General features: G+C 41.0%; 1 pseudogene; it reads left to right on the top strand.

Annotated features, from left to right (window-relative positions):
- The window catches only part of LOC127683611 (TD and POZ domain-containing protein 2-like), a 55,167-nt pseudogene extending 39,281 nt beyond the window's left edge, over window positions 1-15,886 (top strand).
- The last annotated feature ends 8,186 nt before the right edge of the window (window positions 15,887-24,072 follow it).

Raw genomic sequence — 24,072 nt, 5'->3', positions numbered from 1 at the left:
CAGGGAGTCAGTGAAATTAATTGAAGCTTTGGACCAACTGGATTTAACACACACACACACACACACACACACACACACACACACACACACACATATATATAGAACTTGTCATCCCAAAGTAAAAGAATATACCATTTTCTTAGCACCTCATGGTACCTTCTCCAAAATCGATCATATAGTTGGTCACAAGACAGACCTCAACAAATATTAGAAGATCAAAATAATCCCATGCCTCCTATCAGATCCCTATGGTGTAAGTGGTCTTTAATAACAATAAAAACAACAGAAAGCCCACATACACATGGAAACTGAACAATAGTCTATTCAGTGATACCTTGGTCAAGGAAGAAATAAAGAAAGAATTCAAAAATTTCTTAGAATTTAATGAAAATGAAGGCACATCATACACAAATCTATGGGACACATGAAAGCAGTACTAAGAGGAAAACTCATACCTTTGAGTGCCTCCAAAAAGAAATTGGAGAGAGCATACACTAGAAGCTTAACAGAACAATTGAAAGCCCTGGAACAAAAAGAAGCTAATTCACCCAGGTTGAGAAGAAGTCAGAAATCATCAAACTCAGGGCTGAAATCAATCAAGTAGAAACAAAGTGTACCATACAAAGAATCAACAAAACCAGGATCTGGTTCTTTGAAAAAAATCAACAAGATAGATAAACCCTTAGCCAGACTAACCAAAGGGTGTAGAAGCCCGTGGCCACATGTGAACTGGAGACCTGGAAGAAAATTTTCAAGTCTCGCAGGTCTCTGCTCGTCTGAGGCAGCCTTGGTTGTCAAGGTGAAAGCAGCTGCATTGTTCTAGGGGAACAAAGGCCCAAATGGATGGAGCTAGAGAACATCATACTAAGTGTGGTAACCCAGACTCAAAAGGTGAATCATGGTATGCACTCACTAATAAGTGGATATTAACCTAGAAAACTGGAATACCCAAAACATAATCCACACATCAAATGAGGTACAAGAAGAAAGGAGGAGTGGCCCCTTGTTCTGGAAAGACTCAGTGAAGCAGTATTCGGCAAAACCAGAACAGGGAAGTGGGAAGGGGTGGGTGGGAGGACATCGGAGGGAGAGAAGGGGGCTTACGGGACTTTCGGGCAGTTGGGGGCTAGAAAAGGGGAAATCATTTGAAATGTAAATAAAAAGAAAAAAAGCCAGTTTTTAAGGGTGCGATGAGCATGCTCGACGATTCCTTGACCAATTGGGTTATAAGGAATTCTAGTTTTATGTTTAATTCCAATTTTTTTACAAAATGAGATGAAGTTCTTACCAGAATAGGCTGGCCCATTGTCTGTCTTAATGACCTTGGGTAATCCCATGGTGTTAAAGACTTGTAAACAGTGATCAATTACTATTTTAGAGGCTTCTTCCAAATGTAGAGAGGCAAAAAGAAGTCCTGAGCAAGTATCAGTGCAAACATGTATAACTTTTAATTTTCCAAATTCTGCATAGTGAGTTACATCCGTTTGCCAAATTTGATTAGGTATAAGGCCTTGTGGATTAACCCCTAAGTGAGGCACTGGTGCTAAAGTAAGGCAATTAGGGCATTGTTTTACAATCATTCTTGCTTGCTCCTTTGTGATCTTATGACAGAGTCTTAATGTATGGCTAGAAAGATGAAATTTATCATGATCACGTCTAGCCATTTCTACAAGCTCTAAAACTAAAGCCTCTCCTATTAGAGCTCTGTCAATGCACTGATTGCCTTCAGCTAAGGCTCCAGGAAGACCAGAGTGAGCTCTTATATGGCCAATGTAAAAGGGAGTTTTCCTAGCAAGAATGATACTTTGCAATTGTGGAAAAAAAGGATCCTGCTGGTGTATTAAAATTAAATGTGCCGTAGGTCTCTAATTGTGGTACATAAAATGCAACGTAAGCACTGTCAGTAAAGAGATTAAAAGTACTATTTACAGATTGAAAGACACACAACACCACTGTCAGTTCTGATAACTGAGCAGAAAGCCCAGGGGTCTCTATATCCACCTGTTGATTATTAATAAGATATCTAGCTCTTCCTTTGGAAGAGCCATCTGTGAAAATTAAAAGAGCGTTATGCAACGGCTGTAAAGATGTCATTTTAGGAAATAAAACCTAACTTTCCTGTCCCATTTTTTCTCTATCTATCTATCTATCCCAAGCAGCTACTGTGCTGGGTCAACACAATTCTGCTTGCCTAGCCATATCCTTCTGCACCCACAACAATAGTTTCAAAGGATAAAATTTTACACTAGCGCTAGCATTTAACTCCTATAGTTGTTTACCGTGCGGATACCATCTTCTTTCCATTTTTTCTGCGAAGCTTTGCCAGATAGGGTTACCTCAGGAAATTCTCCTGTATCAGGTCGGTTCCTGTTCAAGGCGCCATTATGTAGCCGCCCACGGCTGCATGTGAACTGGAGACCTGGAAGAGAATTCTGGGGATAAACGGGAAGGGGACTAAAGAGAAATGAGTCAGGACAAAACTTTGCCCATTGAGACTGATTTTACTATTATTTATCCAATATATATAGTCTTTAGAAAACAACCCTTCCCCCCCACATCAAGGGGGAAGGCCGCGAATTCCTTGGCTCTTCTTCTCAGCAGTTCGCCTGCTTCAAGTCTCACAGGTCTCTGCTGGTCTCCAGGTGAGACTGCCCTGAGGCAGCCTTTGTTGTCAAGGTGAAAGTGTCAAGGTGAAAGCAGCTGTATTGTTCTAAGGGGAACAAAGGCCAGAGATAACACCAGCAGAAGGGTGGGGGCTGCCAGCCAGGAATGTCACAGCTTGAATGGAATGGGCTGAGAAGTCCAGCTCAATGCTGTGGGGGAAGGGACAAAAGGGCACAGAAACAGTATCCAAATTAACAAAATTAGAAATGAAAAGGGAGATATAACAACAGAAACTGAGGAAATTCAAAAAATCATCAGATTCTACTACAAAAGCCTGTACTCAACACAACTGGAGAATCTGGGGGAAATGGACAATTTCTTAGACAGATACCAAATACCAAATTAAATCAGGATCAAATAGATCATCTAAACAGACCCATAACCCCTAAAGAAATAGAAGGGGTAATAGAAAGTCTTCCGGCCAATAAATGCACAGGACCAGATGGTTTTAGTGCAGAATTCTATCAAACCTTCAAAGAAAGAAGACTTAACACCAATACTCTTCAAAGTATCCCACCAAATAGAAACAGAAGGAACACTACCCAACTCCTTCTACGAAGCCACAATTATGCTGATACCAAAACCACACAAAGATCCAACTAAGAAAGAGAATTTCAGGCCAATTTCCCTTATGAATATCGATGTAAAATACTCAATAAAATTCTTGCCCACTGAATCCAAGAACACATCAAAACGATCATCCTCCAAGATTAAGTAGGCTTCATCCCAGAGATGGAGGGATAGTTCAATATATGGAAATCCATCCATTTTAACCACTACATAAACAAACTCAAAGACAAAAACCCATGATCATTTCATTAGATGCTGAAAAAATACTTGACAAAACTCAGCATCCTTTAATGCTAAAAGTCTTGGAAAGGAGAGGATTTCAAGGCCCATATCTACACATAGTAAAAGAAATATACAGCAAACCGGTAGCCAACATCAAACTAAATGGAGAGAAACTTGAAGCAATCCCACTAAAATCAGGGACTAGACAAGGCTGCCCCCTCTCTCCATATTTTTTCAATATAGTACTTGAAGTCCTAGCTAGAGCAATTAGACAACATAAGGAGGTCAATGGGATACAAATTGGAATGGAAAAAGTCAAAGTGTCAATATTTGAAGATGATATGATAGTATACTTAAGTGAGCCAAAAAACTCTATCAGAGAACTCCTACAGCTGATAAACAAGTTCAGAAAAGTGGCTGGTTACAAAATCAACTGAAGCAAATCAGTAGCCTTTGTATTCTGAAAGGACAAGCAGACTGAGAAAGAAATTAGGGAAATGACACCCTTCACAATAGCCACAAACAGCATAAATTATCTTGGGGTGACTCTAACTAATGAAATGAAAGAGCTATACTGATAAGTAGTAGGACATTATGCTAAGATGGCCTGCTTCAGAGTATTATATAATCTGTGACAGGTTCACCCTTCTTTAGAAAGGCTGTAAGGGATTCATTTTAGGGAAGATTCCTGTTATTAATATGCTCTTCCTATTATTATTAAATATCTATATCTATATATATCACTTAGTGATCTCTATCTCTATCTCTATCTCTATCTCCATCTCCATCTCCATCTCCATCTCCATCTCCATCTCCATCTCCATCTCCATCTCCATCTCCATCTCCATCTATATCTTTATCTATATCTATATCTATATCTATATCTATATCTATATCTATATCTATATCTATATCTATATCTATATCTATATCTATATCTATATCTATATCTATAATCACTAAGTAATAGCACACCCCTTTGGAGCATATCTCTGCAGGTCTATGAAGATATACTATTTTATAGCAATGCTAAATAGACAAATAGATGACTTAAGGCTTAATGATGATCTTATTAGATTTCCTAAAATTATATCAGTGATTATTAAGCTCTTTTATAATGGGACTATTATTGGGTCCTTTTCTGATAGTCAAAACCGCAATGAGAACTCTGCCATTCTCCCAAGTGTCACCAGTTAACTGCTCTGGATCGCCTCCCAGATAAGATTATTCCTGAGAACTACACACCCTGACTCAGTGATTCCTTTAAGGAATGCCTAAGAGATCAAGCAATGCAGTGTTCAGTGTGCCTCTGCCATCCTCTGCTCAGTCTCCAGGCAGTTTTCTTCTTTCAGGAGCCAGTCCACATATACAAGCAGTCACCTGTGGGAAGCTGCATCTGTGTGTTTGGCAGGATATAGAATTAGGGACCTAAACATACTAGGCAAGTTCCCAAGCATTCAGCTAAACGTTTCCACACTTTGTACCCTCATTACTGACACAGGCCCTTTCTTCCTTTCTTAAGTATTTATCAGATTTTCCTTCAGAAAACTTGGTCCAAGAAGGATGCAGAGCATCTAACATTGTGTTTTTGAGACTGATGTTACTCATAATTTATTGTATCAGTGTACAAGGGAGCTCAGGTCTCCTTTCTCAGCACCACAGAGTATAAGACAGGGATATTTCTAAGAATTGAAGGTAAACATCATCTACATCAATAACTGAATATAACAAAAATTACATTTCTGCAAAACCCATAAGGGGATTTAAAAAGCTCAGCTTGTGAGCTTTTCTGCTCTTCCATGGGCATTGGCTTCTCCCTGCAGACCAGCCCACCCTCTGCTGCAAGGTGAGCATGGTACAAGGCTCCTTCAGCATTTCTGGACAGAATAGGAAGCTTTCAATCGTCGTTCCAAAAAAATCTGAGACATCCACCTACGCTGTCTTCTATTCAATAAAATGGTCAAGGGCTGGAGAGATGGCTCACTGGTTATGAGCACCGATCTCTCTTCCTGAGTTCCTGAGTTCAGTTCCCAGCAACCACATGGTGGCTCACAACCATTCATAGTAAGGTCTGACACCCTCTTCTGGTGTGTCTGAGGACAACTACAGTGTACTTACATATAATAAATAAATAAAGCTGTAAAAGAAAAGAAAATGGTTAGGATGACTTCTGTTTGGACACATAGAATTCAGCCATGATCAGTTGATTCAGTGTCCAGAACGTGTGTGAGGCATTTCCAGACATTCCGTGATAGAAGTCATTCAGGATGCAAACCCCAACACATACAAAGCATTTCCAGTTAAAAGTAAAACCAAGGTGTATTTGATCATAGTCCATAGTGTTGGAGTGTAGAGCCATGGAAATTTTAGTGATCTCCTAAAATAGGGAGAGGTGCTCTGTTGCAACTTAAGAAGGATCTTTATTTTATTTGTGTTAGCTCCTGCCACACCATATATCCATGTAAGGTGATTACAGTGTTTGGGGTGCCCTGGATATCTATGTGGCAAGGCTATATACTAAGCAGCAAGCAGGGAGTAAATGAGAAAACATCTAATTGTAAAGCTACTGTGTCCTTTAACATAATTGGCTGGTGCTGGGTGTCATAACATAAACTTTTTTTTGTTTTTTGTTTTTGTTTTTCCTCTGAGACAGGGTTTCTCTGTGTAGCCCTGGATGTCCTGGAACTCACTTTGTAGACCAGGATGGCCTCAAACTCAGAAATCTGCCTGCCTCCACCTCACAATTGCTGGGATTAAAGGCGTGCTCCACCACCATGTGTCTAACATAAAGTTAACTTCTGTTCCTCTCTGCTTTGGTGGTCTTTAGGCAGGGGCTGGTGGCCTTGAACTCTGAAAACCGCCTGCCTTTGCAGTATTGGGATTAAAGGCTAAATATTTTTCTTAAGTTGAAGTAGGTAGTTTCAGTTAAAATGCAAATTCTTCTGGTGTGTGGGGGGGAACCTACACATTTAATCTGAGAAAAATATACACCTTTAATCTGAGTCTTGAGGCAGAAAAACACATACCTTTAATCCATATCTTCAGACTAGAAGACACTCCCTTAACTAGGCCACACCTTCTACTGCAGGCCCACTATAAGCATAAAGAAGAAGGAAGCTTTTTTACTTTGGCTCCCTGCTCTCATCTCAATAGCATGCCCATTCCTTCACTGGCATTAGACCCTTCTTCTTCTTCTTTTTTTTTTTTTTTTATTCGATATAATTTATTTACATTTCAAATGATTTCCCCTTTTCTAGCCCCCCCCCCACTCCCCGAAAGTCCCGTAAGCCCCCTTCTCTTCCCCTGTCCTCCCTCCCACCCCTTCCCAGTTCCCCGTTCTGGTTTTGCCAAATACTGTTTCACTGAGTCTTTCCAGAACCAGGGACCACTCCTGCTTTCTTCTTGTATCTCATTTGATGTGTGGATTATGTTTTGGGTATTCCAGTTTTCTAGGTTAATAACCACTTATTAGTGAGTGCATACCATGATTTACCTTTTGAGTCTGGGTTACCTCACTTAGTATGATGTTCTCTAGCTCCATCCATTTGCCTAAGAATTTCATGAATTCATTGTTTCTAATGGCTGAATAGTACTCCATTGTGTAGATATACCACATTTTTTGTATCCACTCTTCTGTTGAGGGATACCTGGGTTCTTTCCAGCATCTGGCAATTATAAATAGGGCTGCTATGAACATAGTAGAGCATGTATCCTTATTACATGGTGGGGAATCCTCTGGGTATATGCCCAGGAGTGGTATAGCAGGATCTTCTGGAAGTGAGGTGGCCAGTTTTCGGAGGAACCGCCAGACTGCTTTCCAGAGTGGTTGTACCAATTTGCAACCCCACCAGCAGTGGAGGAGTGTTCCTCTTTCTCCGCACCCTCTCCAACACCTGCTGTCTCCTGAATTTTTAATCTTAGCCATTCTGACTGGTGTAAGATGAAATCTTAGGGTTGTTTTGATTTGCATTTCCCTAATGACTAATGAAGTTGAGCATTTTTTAAGATGCTTCTCCGCCATCCGAAGTTCTTCAGGTGAGAATTCTTTGTTTAACTCTGTACCCCATTTTTTAATAGGGTTGTTCGGTTTTCTGGAGTCTAACTTCTTGAGTTCTTTATATATATTGGATATTAGCCCTCTATCTGATGTAGGATTGGTGAAGATCTTTTCCCAATTTGTTGGTTGCCGATCTGTCCTCTTGATGGTGTCCTTTGCCTTACAGAAACTCTGTAACCTTATGAGGTCCCAATTGTCAATTCTTGCTCTTAGAGCATACGCTATTGGTGTTCTGTTCAGAAACTTTCTCCCTGTACCGATGTCCTCAAGGGTCTTCCCCAGTTTCTTTTCTATTAGCTTCAGAGTGTCTGGCTTTATGTGGAGGTCCTTGATCCATTTGGATTTGAGCTTAGTACAAGGAGACAAGGATGGATCAATTCGCATTCTTCTGCATACCGACCTCCAGTTGAACCAGCACCATTTGTTGAAAAGGTTCCTTCACTGGCATTAGACCCTTCTTCTTAAGAATTCCAGTATATAGTGAAGAATACCTGAGACTTCATACCTTTCAGAATAAGTAAATACTGACCCCCCCCATGTCCAGCAAGAGATAACACGACACCAGGGAGTTTTCTTCCTCCAAGCAGTTTATTAGGCAACCTTGAACAAAACTTCTTCTTCTTCCAGGGAGTGCCCACCAACCCCTTTTATGCTGTCCCAAGATCAAATCCACAGAAGTTTCAGAGACTACAATTTGAGACACTAGGTTCTCTGAGCTTCTCAGGCAAGGGAGAGGGCAGTGGTCAAGGAATTCCAGAGGGTGTTCAACCTGAGATCCAGATTCCCGAGATTTACCTTAATCAATGTGTTCCCAAAACACACAGTAGTGCCTGACACCTCCATACTAAAAGAAAACTGTCACAGCATATTTGATAAAATTGTGAACCCCAAAAATGTGTTATGCTTGGAAGAAAACTGTTTTTAGTTGTGGAGTGCCTCAGCCTTGGCACACACCTTTAATCCTTCTGGGTGGAATACAGACATTCACTTAGTACACACCTTTAATTCCAAACACTTAAGGTAAAGTTAGTTTATAGAAAGAAGCACCAATGTTCAGAGAAACTAAAAAATTAAAGAAAGATTAGACAGAAAAGGATATGCCCGACCATTACTAGAAGAGAGAAGAAAGGAAAGAGATCACTGCAGAGAGAAAGAGAGAAGAAACAGGTAAAGATAGAATGAGCCAGAGAGTGAGAGGACCTTGAAGATTAGAAGTGATTGTGAAAGTTAGTATGAGACCACGTGAGCAATTCAGGAGAAGATGAGAAAAGCCAGACTGAGTCAGTTACAGTGGAGCAGACTTTTGAGCCAGAACAAATTAAAGCAGACTGCCAGAGGTCAGAGAGAACTAGAAAGTGGTGAGCTTATTCAGCTGTAAGTCTCAGAAGCTGAGAGCATTCTAAACCGAGATTTGATTTGAGGGAAGCTAGAACCTTCCAGGACTAGTCTTAGATGAGCAGATCAAGGCAGAAAGCCTCAGAGACAACAATTAATATGTGCAAATAAAAGTTACTTTTCTAGGAAATTATTTGAATTATTTGAAAGGTGCCTGCACTGTCATCCCTGAAGGTAAGTATGGTATGAGATGGCATCTTCAGTTTAGACACCAGTGTCCAGAAAGTGTTAAATACATCCCCAGATTCTCATCTTTCTGGACATGTGACAGCTACCACTGGTTGTCTGTGTAGCCTCTGTCCCTCTATCTGTCTCTGTCTTTGTCTCTGTCTCTCTCATCTCTGCTTCTCTCCCCCCCACCCTCTCTTCCAACACACCCTGTCTCTTTCTACATACATTTTGACTGTTGTTTTTTTGTAATGACGAGTTGTGTTCTCTGGTATGAGGATGCTTCCAGGGCTATATTCCTTCTGTGTGGTACAAAATTCTATTGGCTCTGGCAAGTCATCCATAAATTCACACCTCTCTGCCACCCCCTAACAAAATACCTCATAGAGGTCCCACTCTGTGACAGAGATTTTATTAGCAAAACCTATGGTTGCTGCCCAGGGGGTCTCAGTTCTCCTATAGGAGGCAACTTCTACCTACATAAGCGTGTTCCTAGGAGCTAAGAAAACAATTTAGAACATCTCTCATGCAAAGGGCCTGTTGCACTGTGATCATCTACAAGATTTCAAATGTTAGACGTCAAACAGGGGATCCTCCTATTGAGGCCCCAAAAGCATGAGATACAGAGTCACTGATGTTCAGAAGTGACTAATAAGTTTCAATAAGTCTAATGTGGGAATAAAAATTAAAATAGATTCAGTTATTGAATATTGAGGGATAAGCAAAATTGGAGCAAGACATACCGGAGAGCTAGGCGCTGTGGAGCTGACTAAAACACAATAATTATATCCATGTCCTCTAGGATGTGGGTCTCTCTAAGACATGACAACTGAAGAGATGAGAGTCACAGGCAGAATTTAACCTGTCAGTTTAAATGAGGGCAGTAATAACACCCTATTCTTTGATATGTGTTGAATATATGCTGTAACCCTTCAGAGGTTTGTGGCTCTGCTTCCTGCACTCCATAAAGGAGCTCTTCCACATGCCCTACATTTGGTGAACCACAAGACAGATGACCAGTTAAGGAAAACACCCCATCCTTGATCATGCTTATGGCAAAATCAGTGTTAGACCAGCACAAGTATAAATAATATCTGTGCAGAGATTGACATGTTACCTTCATTTAGGGAAGACTGATCCCAGTAAGCAAAGGTGATGCCTATTCTTGTCTAGACTACCTGTGGACTTAAGTAACATCCAAAACTGGAGGGTGTGTCTTTAAAAACATTTTTTTTTGCTTAAATTGAAACAGATAGTCCAATTCAAACACAGACTATTAAGTTAGAAAATCACATACTTTTAATCTGAGTCTTTAGGGAGGAAAACAAACACCTTTAATCCAGAATTTGAGACTAGAAGACCCACCCTTAATGGGGCCATGCCTTCTATTGGAGGCCTATATAAGCAAATGAGGAAGGAAGCTTTGTGTCTTTGCCTGCCTGCTCTCATCTAACAAGCAAGCCCATTCCTTCAGTGGCATTAGACCCTACTTCAGAATTCCAGCATATACTGAAGTAATCCTGAGACTTCAAACCTTGTGGACTAAGTAAGTACTGGCTTTACCCATTGTTGAAAAGCTGGACCTCAGTCTGTATGTTATATTCAGATATCCACTTTCAATTTATGTGGAGGAATTCATTCTACAGGTTCTCTACAGAACCCTGACTAATGAAATATACTTGAAATGAGAATGTATAGCATGTGTATATAGTTTAATATAGCTTTTGTATGGAATAGAGTTTATTTAGACCATGGGAAATTGAGTTGAGTAGGGATGAGAAGGATGTAGAGGTAGAGAAAGACACACAGAGAGATAGCGTAAGAGAGAGAGAGAGAGAGAGAGAGAGAGAGAGAGAGAGAGAGAGAGAGAGAGAGAGAGAGAGGGGGGAGAGAAGAGGGAGAGGAGAGAAGAGAAGAGGAGAATCTGTCTAGTAACACATGGAGAATGAGGAGGATGGTGTAACAGGAGTGAGGGAGAAAGTGATTACAGAGTTTGAGAGAGGAAAAGACTAAAAGATGATCAGAGAGAAGTAGGGGGCAAACATCTCCGTTCATGGTGAGTCAACAGTACCTGGTTATTGCTAGGAAACTGTTGGGTGGACCCTAGAAAGAATTCTAACATTCCTTCATTTTGGATTAATTTAAAATAAAGGTGAAAACTAGGCAGAAATGATGGTGGAGCAGGGATAGGGACTCCGTGATCTTTAGCTATTTGCTGCTGTTTTGGGAGGATGTGTATTTGTGAAACTAAAGAAAATTTCTATTGGGAAGTTGGTTCCATCTTAGAAAGTTGGCTGTTTCCTTGCTATCCAGGGTTTGTGGAACCATCTTTAGGAAGAGGAGCAGATCCAGTCGAACCATTTGTGTCTTGGTGGTTGGTGTGAGGAAAGTCCCAATCCCAGGGAAGAGGAGAAGAATCCCAAGGTCTGGAATAGGTCACAAGTGGGAACTTAGGCTATTGATTGGCAGTTGTACTTATCCAAATGGAGTCTGTTTCATCCATGAGAGGTCAATCTCATTGTGTTTCTTGGAGCTTATAAGTTTACAAAAGAGATAAATGTAGTTAATAGCATGAGAAGTCTTCAGGATGAGCTTTGGGAAGACAGAAACCTTTTGTGGAACAGGAACCAGAAGGGCTTTTTTTCTCTCTAGGAGACTGACTGTATACAAATGTAGTATAATGAGAAGCATTTTGAAGTATGTATTGAAAAGACAATTAACTGGAAAATTTGACAACCTTGTGAATATGATAATTGATCATATAGTTTAGCATGAGAAACACCTTGAGTTTAGAGTTAAAATATTTAGAATGAGAAACACTTTAAGTCTATAGGTTAAAGACAGTCAAAGGAAACTTCAAATTTGGACTTACAATTATAAAAGTGGGATTGTATAGTAGAGTGTTTTATTAAGGTTATGCTAATTTATAAAAACTATTAATGTTAGGACAGTGGCATAACAGGGAAGATAAATTTGAAGCATTTAGTCACTGGGAACTGAACTTAGAAAAGGAAGTAACAGAAGGGTAGGTCTGAAAGGTTATATCTGAACTGTGTGTACTTTATCTTGAATCCTGTGAGTGAGGCAAACTTGTCTGTCTTTGATAAGATATCTGGTAGTCATAATTAGTTAACAAATTGACTAATGAGCTAATAAAGTGGGAGATTTAGATTTGGGGTAAAGAATTAGGGTTCTGTTTTCTAGAGTTAGCTTAGCTGTCAATGTAGTTAGACATTTATGAAAAGTAAATTAAAATCTAGAAGTCATTAATTAAAATGACAGAGTTTGCTCAATAGTCCACTACCTAGACAATTTTCCCAGGTACCTGGGTTCTCCATCATAACTCAGGCAGAGTTAATGTGGCCATTAGGCCCAGAAGACAAGAAGCTTTTTTCTTGAGGAGTAGAAATGTGGGAGAAAGCTGGGAGTGGTGGTGCACGCCTTTAATCCCAGCACTTGGGAGGCAGAGGCAGGTGGATTTCTGAGTTCAAGGCCAGCTTGGTCTACAGAGCGAGTTCCAGGACAGCCAGGACTACACAGAGAAACCCTGACTCAAAAAAAAAATAACCCAAAAATTTGTGAGAAATGCCCCACCCTGTCCTAGGCAATATGAGACATTTAACTTTCTGGTTATCCTCAGTTTGACAATAATGTAGGCTGAGTGCCGGCATCAGCAAGGCAATGGATCACAGAACCTCAGTGCTTATCATAATGCAGTCTAGGCAGTCTTGTCACTGCATACATCTTTTCAGAGATCTTGGTTGGGGGAGGGGGTGGTAACTGTTATGCTATGGAGTCTTTCTGTCCTAATAAGCTTAAACATTTGTTGTTACATTTAGCACTTTCTGAGAAGAATGAGAGCTAGTATCTATTAAGCATATCTGAGTTAGGCAATCTTTAACTTAAAGCAGTGATCTTTTACCTGTTTGCTATTCTAAATCTTTAAATTAATATTTACATTATTATTTATCAAGGCAGGATAGACATCAGAGACCCTGTCACGATGTTCTAAGGTGAGGAGGCAGTGAGGTAGGAACTGCCCATAACAAAGATGCTGGGTGATCATGGGACTGTCATTAACTAAGATGGCACTAAAGCTACAGCCATTCATCTGACCTCCCTTTTTTAAGATGGTGCTGAAGCAAAAGCATAGGAAAACCTTATCTGCTTACAAAAAAGATGGCAGATACTCACAAGACTGCCCAGAACAAAGGTAGTGCTGAAGGGGTGGATGGGAGAACAGGGGGATGGAAGGGAGCTTATGTGACTTCGGGGAGTGGGGGACCTGAAAAGGGGAAATCATTTGAAATGTAAATTAAAAAATATATCGAATAAAAAAAAGATAAAAAAGAAAAAAAAGATGGTGCTGAAGCAAAAGCATAGGAAAACCTTATTTTCCTACAAAAAAGATGGCAGACACTTACAAGACTGCCCAGAACAAAGGTAGCACTGAAGCTACAACTCTGCCTAGAGGAATGTAATGTGTTTGTTATATGTGGGAATGGCAGAAATAATTGTGCATCAGCAGATAAAAACATGTAAAAGGACATACATATGGAGATGAATGGACACATTTTGTCTGGTGGACAGCAAGTCTCCCCTTTCATTGTAGTCAGCCTCTGTTGATGTGTACAGAGCAGTGGGTCTGATCTGTGCATGGAGCAGCTCAGCTGTCACAACTGGTTTAGAGCTGATGCAGAACAGAATGGAAAGAATTCAGAGAGCTGACAGTGGTGGTGGTGCGGGGACCCCAGGAGCACAGAAGCATAGGCAGCAGCTCAACCTCGTGTAAGCAGGGCACAAGTGGGGCAGGGCAAGGAAGCAAGCATGTTGGGTGGGTCAGGGAATAGGAGGCAGGGCCTGCAGCTGTGCTCTGTCTGCCTGCAACTCTGCTCTAGCATAGCATGTTTTGTGTCCCATCGTGTTGGGTCAGGCAGGGAGCAAGAAAGCAAGGGGGAACAGAGATAGGAGAATAGAGGCAGCCATAGATCAAGGTGGAACACTGTTTCTCAGTGTTTATCATACCACAATCAAGGCAGCCTTCTCACTGTGCCTGTATGTGGGAGGGAGAGCAAAGAAGTAAAGTTGCAAGAGATGGAGGTAGTGGGAGGGGGCCCTGCATAGAAATCTTTCCATTTATCTGAATGGTTGGTGAGAGGATTGTAAAAATTTAAGTGCCCTCAAACAGCAATAGAGAGTTATTGCTTAGTGGATATTGGGGCCAAATTTAGCCTGTGAATTTGGAAGCCTTTAAGAGTCCGTGGCATCTCAGGAGGGAGCATGGGAGTGTCAACGAAGATATACCCTTTCTGGGTGAGATCGGCAGTTATTAATTTCTGCTAGCAGCATTCTGAGGAAATGTTTATAACTAAACAACAAGAGGGTCAGTTCACTAAGACCTCAAGCTTTGCGTTGTGGTCTGAGCTCAGGCCAGTACCTGAGTGGGCTGTGAGGAGAATGGTCCACAAAGGCCTGGGGTTTCACAACAGTGAGAAAAGGAATTGATGCAGAGGAGAGAGGAAATCTCACTCAAGGGAAAATGTCCTAAAATGAGGAGTGAGCAAGGATGCCAGTCTTAAAGACTGTAAATGTCACCATCCACCAGGACACCATAAAGTGGCTGTGAGGTCAACACCCCTCCCTTGGGACCAGGGGATGTATACACTGACCAGTGTGGGAGAGGGAGCTAACCAATTTGCTGATGTTTGGATGGATAGCTCTAGAGAGCAATATTGTTGCTGGCAAGTTCATGTGGCAGTGGGAGATGTTAACCTGTAAGTTTCTAAATCTGAGTCACAACATCAATGCTGTGTTTTATAAAAAGAAATGCAGGACATGTCTATGGTAAGGGTTGGAGGGGTACTCTGGCTGGACCATGCTAAGGCTTCCCTTGCCCCTGGGGTACCAGTCATATGACAGGACTAGCATAGAATAGAGTTTATTTGCAGCCTTGGGAGGGGAGTTAAGCAGGGATACTATGAGAAGAGATGAAGAGGGAGAGGGAAAGAGAGAGACAATGAGAGAGAGAGAGAGAGAGAGAGAGAGAGAGAGAGAGAGAGAGAGAGAGAGAGAGAGAGAGAGAGAGAGAGAGAATTGAAACTGAAATCGAATGTGTACCTATAATTGTATCCAAGAGGAAGACATATAAGTAACTTCTAGTTCTTCTTTCAGATCACCTTTAACTTCCAAATTCTACCTCCTTTAGAAATGTCAGGGGAAATGGAAGCCAAGACGTTAATAGATGACCTAACAAAGCTGTGGGAGAAATCTCTTTTCACAGACTGCTCCCTATTGGTAGGTGACCATGAATTCAGGGCTCACAAGGCCATCCTAGCAGCTCGCTCTCCAGTTTTCAGAGCCCTGTTTGAACATGAAATGCAGGAGAGACTAACCAACCTTGTGAAGATCCCTGACCTGGATCCTCAGGTCTTCAAGGAGATGATGGACTTCATCTACACAGGGAAGGCACCACACCTCAACAGCTACCCTATGGCCACTGGTGTGCTGACAGCAGCTGACAAGTATGGCTTGGAGGAATTGATGGTCATGTGTGAGGATGCCCTCTGCAGGATCCTCTCTGTGGAGAATGCTGCACACACTCTCATCCTGGCTGACCTCCACAGCAGAAAGAATCTAAAGACCCAGGCTCTGAATTTCATTGCATTTCATTCCTCTGAGGTCTCTGAGACCTCGGAGTGGAAGTCAATGTTGGAGTCACATCCCCACTTGGCAGCTGAAGCCTTCCACTCCCTGGATTCTGCACAGAATATTTTCTTTGAGCCCTCACTCAAACGCCTAAAGAGATTTTAGAAGCTAGTCAGACATGTCCAACACCTGTCTTCCAATGGCAACACCCAATGTAGCTATCAATGACTTCTGGTTAGAGTACAGTATTATAAGAGCATTTATACAGAATCTGTGGCAAGATAGCATGGTGGCTCAAGATTAAAACAGCTGTACTATGTTAAAATGGCAGGTGTGAGAAGGGCAGCACAAGAGTCTGGGTCAATCAAGTTGACATCTGCCCTGTTGATGTTCTTGTTTATTTTTTGACTGACACGTTGGAAACTGGGATTCAAGTTAGATGCTGACCCTAAGCACAGCTCAACAGAGTTTCATCCAGGAAAACTGTATGTACTGATCTAAACAGAACAAATGACCAGGGCCCAGAGAAAGGGAGAAATCAAATATGAATGTTTATTTATCTGAGACTAAAATGACAATGAAGACTTTTTAAAGTCTCAGTTTGTGGGAACTCAGCTGCAAAAGGAATTACTGCTCTCTCAGAAAACTGATTCAATTCCAGCAGACACCGGAGAGTTTTTTCAGCCACGTGTAACTGGTGATGCAGTGGATCTGAGACACTTCTCTGGTCTCAATGGGCACAAACAGCTCTGTATACAAAACCTTAACCTAATAAAATATAATAAAAATAAAACAGTTGAAATCATTCGGTGGATTTCAGAGCTGTTTATGTTCCGAGAAGTCACATATAGTCCAATCAGCTCTGCTCAGCTCAAGATATTTGTGCAGATTTCCTACCAGTATTAGAAATCCTTTGTCTTTTTCTTGGCATCTAAATTAGCAAAAAGCTCCATCATCATGCTTTTATGATGACTAAGAAGAGTAGACCAATGTGGAGGAAGTCTACTCCTCCTGGGAGGGAAGTGTTTGTTGGTCAAGATATGCAAGAATCTTTTATGTATTTTGAAAACATTTGAAGGGATTCATTTCATATGGATTCATGCAGCATAGGCCAGTAGTTCCTCTTCTCAATGTTGTGCCCTCTTAAAACAGTTCTTCTTGTTGTGGTCAACCAGAAGCATTAAATTACTTTGTGGCTACTTCATAACTGTAGTGTGGCTCCTGTTAGGAATTATATTGTAAAATCGGATATAGAGGATTTTTGATATTCAACCCCCATGAAATGGTCATTACTCTCCCAAAGAGGATGAGGAAGCCACAGGTTGAGAACCATGGCTCCAGGCCATGCTTTCTGTAACACCAGCCAGACCTCTTATAGAACTTCTCATACTAAAGTTCTCCCAGACCCAATTCCACAATCTCTGTCAACCTCTGTACCACAATACCAGTGGGAGTCTTCACTGTCCATTCGTTTTATATCCAAGGATGCCATATATCTTTCCCTTCTGGCCTCCGTCTGAAGTTCTTCAGGTGAAAATTCTTTGTTTAGCTTTGTACCCCATTTTTAATAGGGTTATTTGGTTCTCTGGGGTTTAAGTTCTTGAGTTCTTTGTATATATTGGATATTAGTCCTCTGTTGGATTTAGGGTTGGTGAAGATCCTTTCCCAATCTGTTGGGTGACATTTTGTCCTTTTGACAGTGTCCTTTGTCTTACAGAAACTTTGTAATTTTATGAGGTCCCATTTGTCAATTCTTGATCTTAGAGCATAAGCTATTGGTGTTCTGTTCAGAAACCTTCCCCCTGTGCCCACGTCCTCAAGGGTCTACCCCAGTTTCTTTTTTTTTTTTTTTTTTTTTTTTTTTGGCCTTGAATTTATTTTTTTTAGATTCGATATATTTTTTATTTACATTTCAAATGATTTCCCCTTTTCTAGCCCCCACTCCCCGAAAGTCCTGTAAGCTCCCTTCTCTCCTGCTGTCCTCCCACCCACCCCTTACCACTTCCCTGTTCTGGTTTTGCCAAATACTGCTTTGCTGAGTCTTTCCAGAACAAGGGGCCACTCTTCCTTTCTTCTTGTACCTCTTTTGATGTGTGGATTATGTTTTGGGTATTCCAGTTTTCTAGGTTAATATCCACTTATTAGTGAGTGCATACCATGATTCACCTTTTGAGTCAGGGTTACCTCACTTAGTGTGATGTTCTCTTGCTCCATCCATTTGCCTAAGAATTTCATGAATTCATTGTTTCTAATGGCTGTATAGTACTCCATTGTGTAGATATACCACATTTTTTTGCATCCACTCTTCTGTTGAGGGATTCCTGGGTTCTTTCCAGCATCTGGCAATTATAAATAGGGCTGCTATGAACACAGTAGAGCATGTATCCTTATTACATGGTGGGGAATCCTCTGGGTATATGCCCAGGAGTGGTATAGCAGGATCTTCTGGAAGTGAGGTGCCCAGTTTTCGGAGGAACCCCCAGACTGATTTCCAGAGTGGTTGTACCAATTTGCAACCCCACCAGCAGTGGAGGAGTGTTCCTCTTTCTCCACACCCTCTCCAACACCTGCTGTCTCCTGAATTTCTAATCCTAGCCATTCTGACTGGTGTAAGGTGAAATCTCAGGGTTGTTTTGATTTGCAGTTCCCTAATGACTAATGAAGTTGAGCATTTTTTAAGATGCTTTTCCACCATCTGAAGTTCTTCAGTTGAGAATTCTTTGTTTAACTCTGTTTCCCATTTTTTAATAGGGTTGTTTGGTTTTCTGGAGTCTAACTTCTTGAGTTCTTTATATATATTGGATATTAGCCCTCTATCTGATGTAGGATCGGTGAAGACCTTTTCCCAATTTGTTGGTTGCCGATTTGTCCTCTTGATGGTGTCCTCTGCCTTACAGAAACTTTGTAATTTTATGAGGTCACATTTGTCAATTCTTGATCTTAGAGCATACGCTATTGGTGTTCTGTTCAGAAACTTTCACCCTGTACCGATGTCCTTAAGGTTCTTCCCCAGTTTCTTTTCTAATAGCTTCAGAGTGGCTTCAGAGGACCTTGATCCATTTGGATTTGAGCTTAGTACAAAGAGACAAGGATGGATCAATTCGCATTCTTCTGCATGCCGACCTCCAGTTGAACCAGCACCATTTGTTGAAAAGGTTATCTTTTTTCTATTGGATGATTTCAGCCTCTTTGTCGAGGATCAAGTGGTCATAGGTGTGTGGGTTCATTTCTGGACCTTTAATCCTGTTCCATGGATTCTCCTGCCTGTCACTGTACCAATACCCTGCAGTTTTTAACACTATTGCTATGTAGTATTGCTTGAGGTCAGGGATACTGATTCCCCCAGACTTTCTTATGTTGCTGAGAATAGTTTTATCTATCCTGGGGTTTTTGTTATTCCCGATGAATTTGAGAATTGCTCTTTTTTTAAAATTCCATTTATTTTTTATTTACATTTCAAATGATTTCTTCTTTCCTGGCTCCCCACTTCCTGAAAGTCCCATATGCCCTCTCCCCTCCTCCTTTTCCCCCATCCACCCCTTCCCATTTCCTTGTTCTGGTATTGCCCTATACGTCTGCACTGAGCCTTTCCAGATCCAGTGGCCACTCCTCCATTCTTCTTGGACATCATTTGATATGTGGATTATGACTTGGGTATTCCAAATTACTAGTCTAATATCCACTTACCAGTGAGCACATACCATGATATAGGTCTTTTGAGACAGGGTTACCTCACTTAGGATGATGTTCTCCAGCTCCATCCACTTGTCTAAGAATTTCATGAATTCATTGTTTCTAATGGCTGAATCGTACTCCACAGGGTATATATACCACATTTTTTGTATCCATTCCTCCATTTAGGGAAACCTGGTTTCTTTCCGGCTGCTGGCTATTATAAAAAGGGCTTCTATGAACATAGTGGAGCATGTATCCTTATTACATCGAATTGCTCTTTCTAACTCTATGAAGAACCGAGTTGGGATTTTGAAAGGGATTGCATTGAATCTGTAGATTGCTTTTGACAAAATGGCCATTTTAACTATAATAATCCTGCCAATCCATGAGCATGGGAGACTTTTCCATTTTCTGAGGTCTTCTTCCAATTCCTTTTTCAGAGACTTGAAGATCTTTTCATACATATCTTTCACTTGTTTGATCATAGTGACACCAAGATACTTTCTGTTGTTTGTGGCTATTGTGAAGGGTGTCATTTCCCTAATTTCTTTCTCAGTCTGCTTATCCTTTGAGTATAGGAAGTCTACTGATTTGCTAGAGTTGATTTTGTAACGAGCCATTTTGCTGAAGTTGTTTATCAGCTGTCAGACACTCTGAAGCTAATAGAAAAGATACTGGGGAAGACCCTTGAGGACATCGGTACAGGGGGAAAGTTCCTGAACAGAACACCAATAGCTTATGCTCTAAGATCAAGAATTGACAAATGGGACCTCATAAAATTACAAAGTTTCTGTAAAGCAAAGGACACTATCAAAAGGACAAATTGGCAACCAACAAATTGGGAAAAGATCTTCACCAACCCTACATCAGATAGAGGGCTAATATCCAATATATATAAAGAACTCAAGAAGTTAGACTCTATAAAATGAAATAACCCTATTAAAAAAATGGAGTACAGAGTTAAACAAAGAATTTTCACCTGAAGAACTTTGGATGGCAGAGAAGCATCTTAAAAACTGCTCAACTTCATTAGTCATTAGGGAAATGCAAATCAAAACAACCCTGAGATTTCACTTTACACCAGTCAGAATGGCTAAGATTAAAAATCCAGGAGATAGCAGATGTTGGCGAGCATGTGAAGAAAGAGGAACATTCTTCCACTGCTGGTGGGATTGCAAATTGGTACAACCACTCTGGAAATCAGTCTGGCGGTTCCTCCAAAAACTTGGCACCTCACTTCCAGAAGATCCTGCTAGACCACTCCTGGGCATAAACCCAGAAGATTCCCCAGCATGTAATAAGGATACATGTTTCACTATGTTCATAGCAGCTCTATTTATAATTGCCAGAAGCTGGAAAGAACCCAGGTATCCCTCAATAGAAGAGTGGATGCAAAAAAAATGTGGTATATATACACAATGGAGTACTATTCAGCCATTGGAAACAATGAATTCATGAAATTCTTAGGCAAATGGATGGAGCTGGAGAACATCATACTAAGTGAGGTAAACCAGACACAAAAGATGAATTATGGTATGAATGCACTAGTAAGTAGATATTAACCTAGAAACCTGGAATACCAAAAACATAATCCACACATTAAATGAGGTACAAGGAGAACAGAGGATTGGCCCCATGTTCTGGAAAGACTCAGTGAAGCAGTATAGGGCAAAACCAGGCAGTTTTCTTCTTTCAGGAGCCAGTCCACATATACAAGCAGTCACCCGTGGGAAGCTGCATCTGTGTGTTTGGCAGGAGATAGAATTGCGGACTTCAACATGCTAGGCAAGTTCCCAAGCATTGAGCTAAATGTTTCCACACTTTGTACCCTCATTACTCCCACAGGCCCTTTCTTCCTTTCTTAATATTTATCAGATTTTCCTTCAGAAAACTTGGTCCAAGAAGGATGCAGAGCATCTAACATTGTGTTTCTGAGACTGATGTTACTCATAATTTGTTGTATCAGTGTACAAGGGAGCTCAGGTTTCCTTTCTCAGCACCACAGAGTATAAGACAAGGCTATTTCTAAGAATTGAAGGTAAACATCATCTACATCAAGAATTGAAGTATAACAAAAATTACGTTACTGCAAAACCCATAAGGGGATTTAAAAAGCTCAGCTTGTGATCTTTTCTGCTCTCCCATGGGCATTGGCTTCTCCCTGCAGACCAGCCCACCCTCTGCTGCACGGTGAGCATGGTACAAGGCTCCTTCAGCATGTCTGGAGAGAACAGGAAGCTTTCAATCGTCGTTCCAAAAAAATCTGAGACATCCATCTATGCCGCCTTCTATTCAAGAAAATGGTTATGGGCTGGAGAGATGGATCACTGGTTAAGAGCACCGATCTCTCTTCCTGAGTTCCCGAGTTCAATTCCCAGCAAGCACATGGTGGCTCACAACCATTCATAGTAAGGTCGGACACCCCCTTCTGGTGTGTCTGAGGACAACTACAGTGTACTTACATATAATAAGTAAATAAAGCTGTAAAAGAAAAGAAAATGGTTAGGATGACTTCTGTTTGGACACATAGAATTCAGCCACGATCAGTTGATTCAGTGTCCAGAACGTGTGTGAGGCATTTCCAGACATTTCCGTGATAGAAGTCATTCAGGATGCAAACCCCAACACATACAAAGCATTTCCAGTTAAACCTAAAACCAAGGTGTATTTGATCATAGTCCATAGTGTTGGAGTGTAGAGCCAGGGAAATTTTAGTGATCTCCTAAAATACAGAGAGGTGCTCTGTTGCAACTTAAGAAGGATCTTTATTTTATTTGAGTTAGCTCCTGCCACACCATATCCATGTAAGGTGATTTTGGTGTTTGGGGAGCCCTGGATATCTATGTGGCAAGGCCATATACTAAGCAGCAAGCAGGGAGTAAATGTGAAAACATCTAATTGTAAAGCTACTGTGACCTTTAACATAATTGGCTAGTGCTGGGTGTCATAACATAAACTATTTTTTTGTTTTGTTTTTCCTCTGAGACAGGGTTTCTCTGTGTAGCCCTGGATGTCCTCGAACTCACTTTGTAGACCAGGCTGGCCTCAAACTCAGAAATCTGCCTGCCTCCACCTCAAAATTGCTGGGATTAAAGGCGTGCTCCACCACCATGTGTCTAACATAAAGTTAATTTCTGTTCTCCTCTACATTGGTGGTCATTAGCCAGGGGGTGGTTTTGTAATCTGGGGGTGCAGGTATGGGTGGAATAACCTGGTCTTGTTGAGGATGTAAATTGAAGATGCTGGTCATATTGGAGATTGGCTTAGAGAGTGATTAAGGGGGTGTAAATTGAAGATGCTGGTGTTATTGGAGATAGGCTCAGGTTTTGTTGAGGGGCAACTTGGAAACTAATGCTAGGTGCCAGGATGTTAATTTGAACAGGTTTTTAAAAATGGAGTCTGAACTTCAAAGATTTGACCATACATCAGGAATATCTGTATTCTCTAACCTTAGTTTTTCATGTTCAAGTTTCTGCTCCTGGATATATATTTTTGTTAGCTAAATTGCATCAATGAAAAGTGTGGGTTTTGTAATTAAAACACACCCCCACAGACCCTAAATTACCAGAAGCAAATGCAGCTGTTGATCTAGCTTTTATTACTTAGCCAGCATATTTAAAAAAAAAAAACCTCCAGTGGGTTTAGAGCTTATGGAAAGGTGTTTGAGATATTTAGTGATAGTGGCAGAGAGTATTTAATTAAAGGACTACAAAAGATTAAAAAATAATTGGACAAAAGCAACAGACTCTAGACCCGTAAAAAAGGCTGTTGGCAGTCAAGGAAAAACCAGAAGACTGCAGGAGGTGCCTAAAACAGATAGCTTCAGAGGAAGGAGGTAAGGGGGCCCTGAAGACCCTGAGGGGAAGTACAAAGTCTAAATGGAATAAAACACAGGAAAGAATAGAGCCATCTTCAGAGGTTTGGGGCTCTGATCCTGCCCACCATACAGGAGCTCTTCCACATGCCTTACATTTTGTGAACACTCAGACTCCTGAGCAGTTAAGGAAAGCACCCCTTCCCTGATCATGTTTATGGTAGCAATCTGTAAGATCAGTGCATGGGTAAATAGTATCTGTGCAGAGATTTACATTATCTCTTTATTTATGCAAGGTTGTCCCTAGTAAGCAAAGTATATTGGTGATGGTTAATCTTCTAGTCTGCACTACTTGTGGACATACTAAAGTGGAAGGCATGCCTTTTAAATTTTTTTCTTTTGCTTTTTTTCAAGACAGTGTTTCTCTGTGTAGCCATGGCTGTCCTGGAACTCACTTCGTAGACAAGGATGGCCTTGAACTCAGAAATCTGCCTGCCTCTGCCTCCCAAATATTGGGATTAAAGGCGTGTGCCCCCAGTGCCCTGCGAATTTTTTTTCTTAAGTTGAAGTAGGTAGATTCAGTTCAAATGCAGATTCTTCTTGTCAGAAAAAACATACACATTTAATCTGAGGAAAACATACACCTTTAATCTGAGTCTTGAGGCAGAAAAACACACACCTTTAATCCAGATCTTCAGACTAGAAGACACTCCCTTAACTAGGCCACACCTTCTACTGGAGGCCCACAATAAGCATAAAGAAGAAGGAAGCTTTTTTCTTTGGCTTCCTGCTCTCATCTAAATAGCAAGCCCATTCCTTCACTGGCATTAGACCCTTCTTCTTAAGAATTAGTATATACTGA

This window comes from Apodemus sylvaticus, chromosome 4 (assembly GCF_947179515.1).
Source record: "Apodemus sylvaticus chromosome 4, mApoSyl1.1, whole genome shotgun sequence".
Lineage (NCBI taxonomy): Eukaryota > Metazoa > Chordata > Mammalia > Rodentia > Muridae > Apodemus > Apodemus sylvaticus.
The sequence above is the reverse complement of the archived record's forward strand: the minus strand, read 5'-3'. Positions and strand labels throughout refer to the sequence as shown.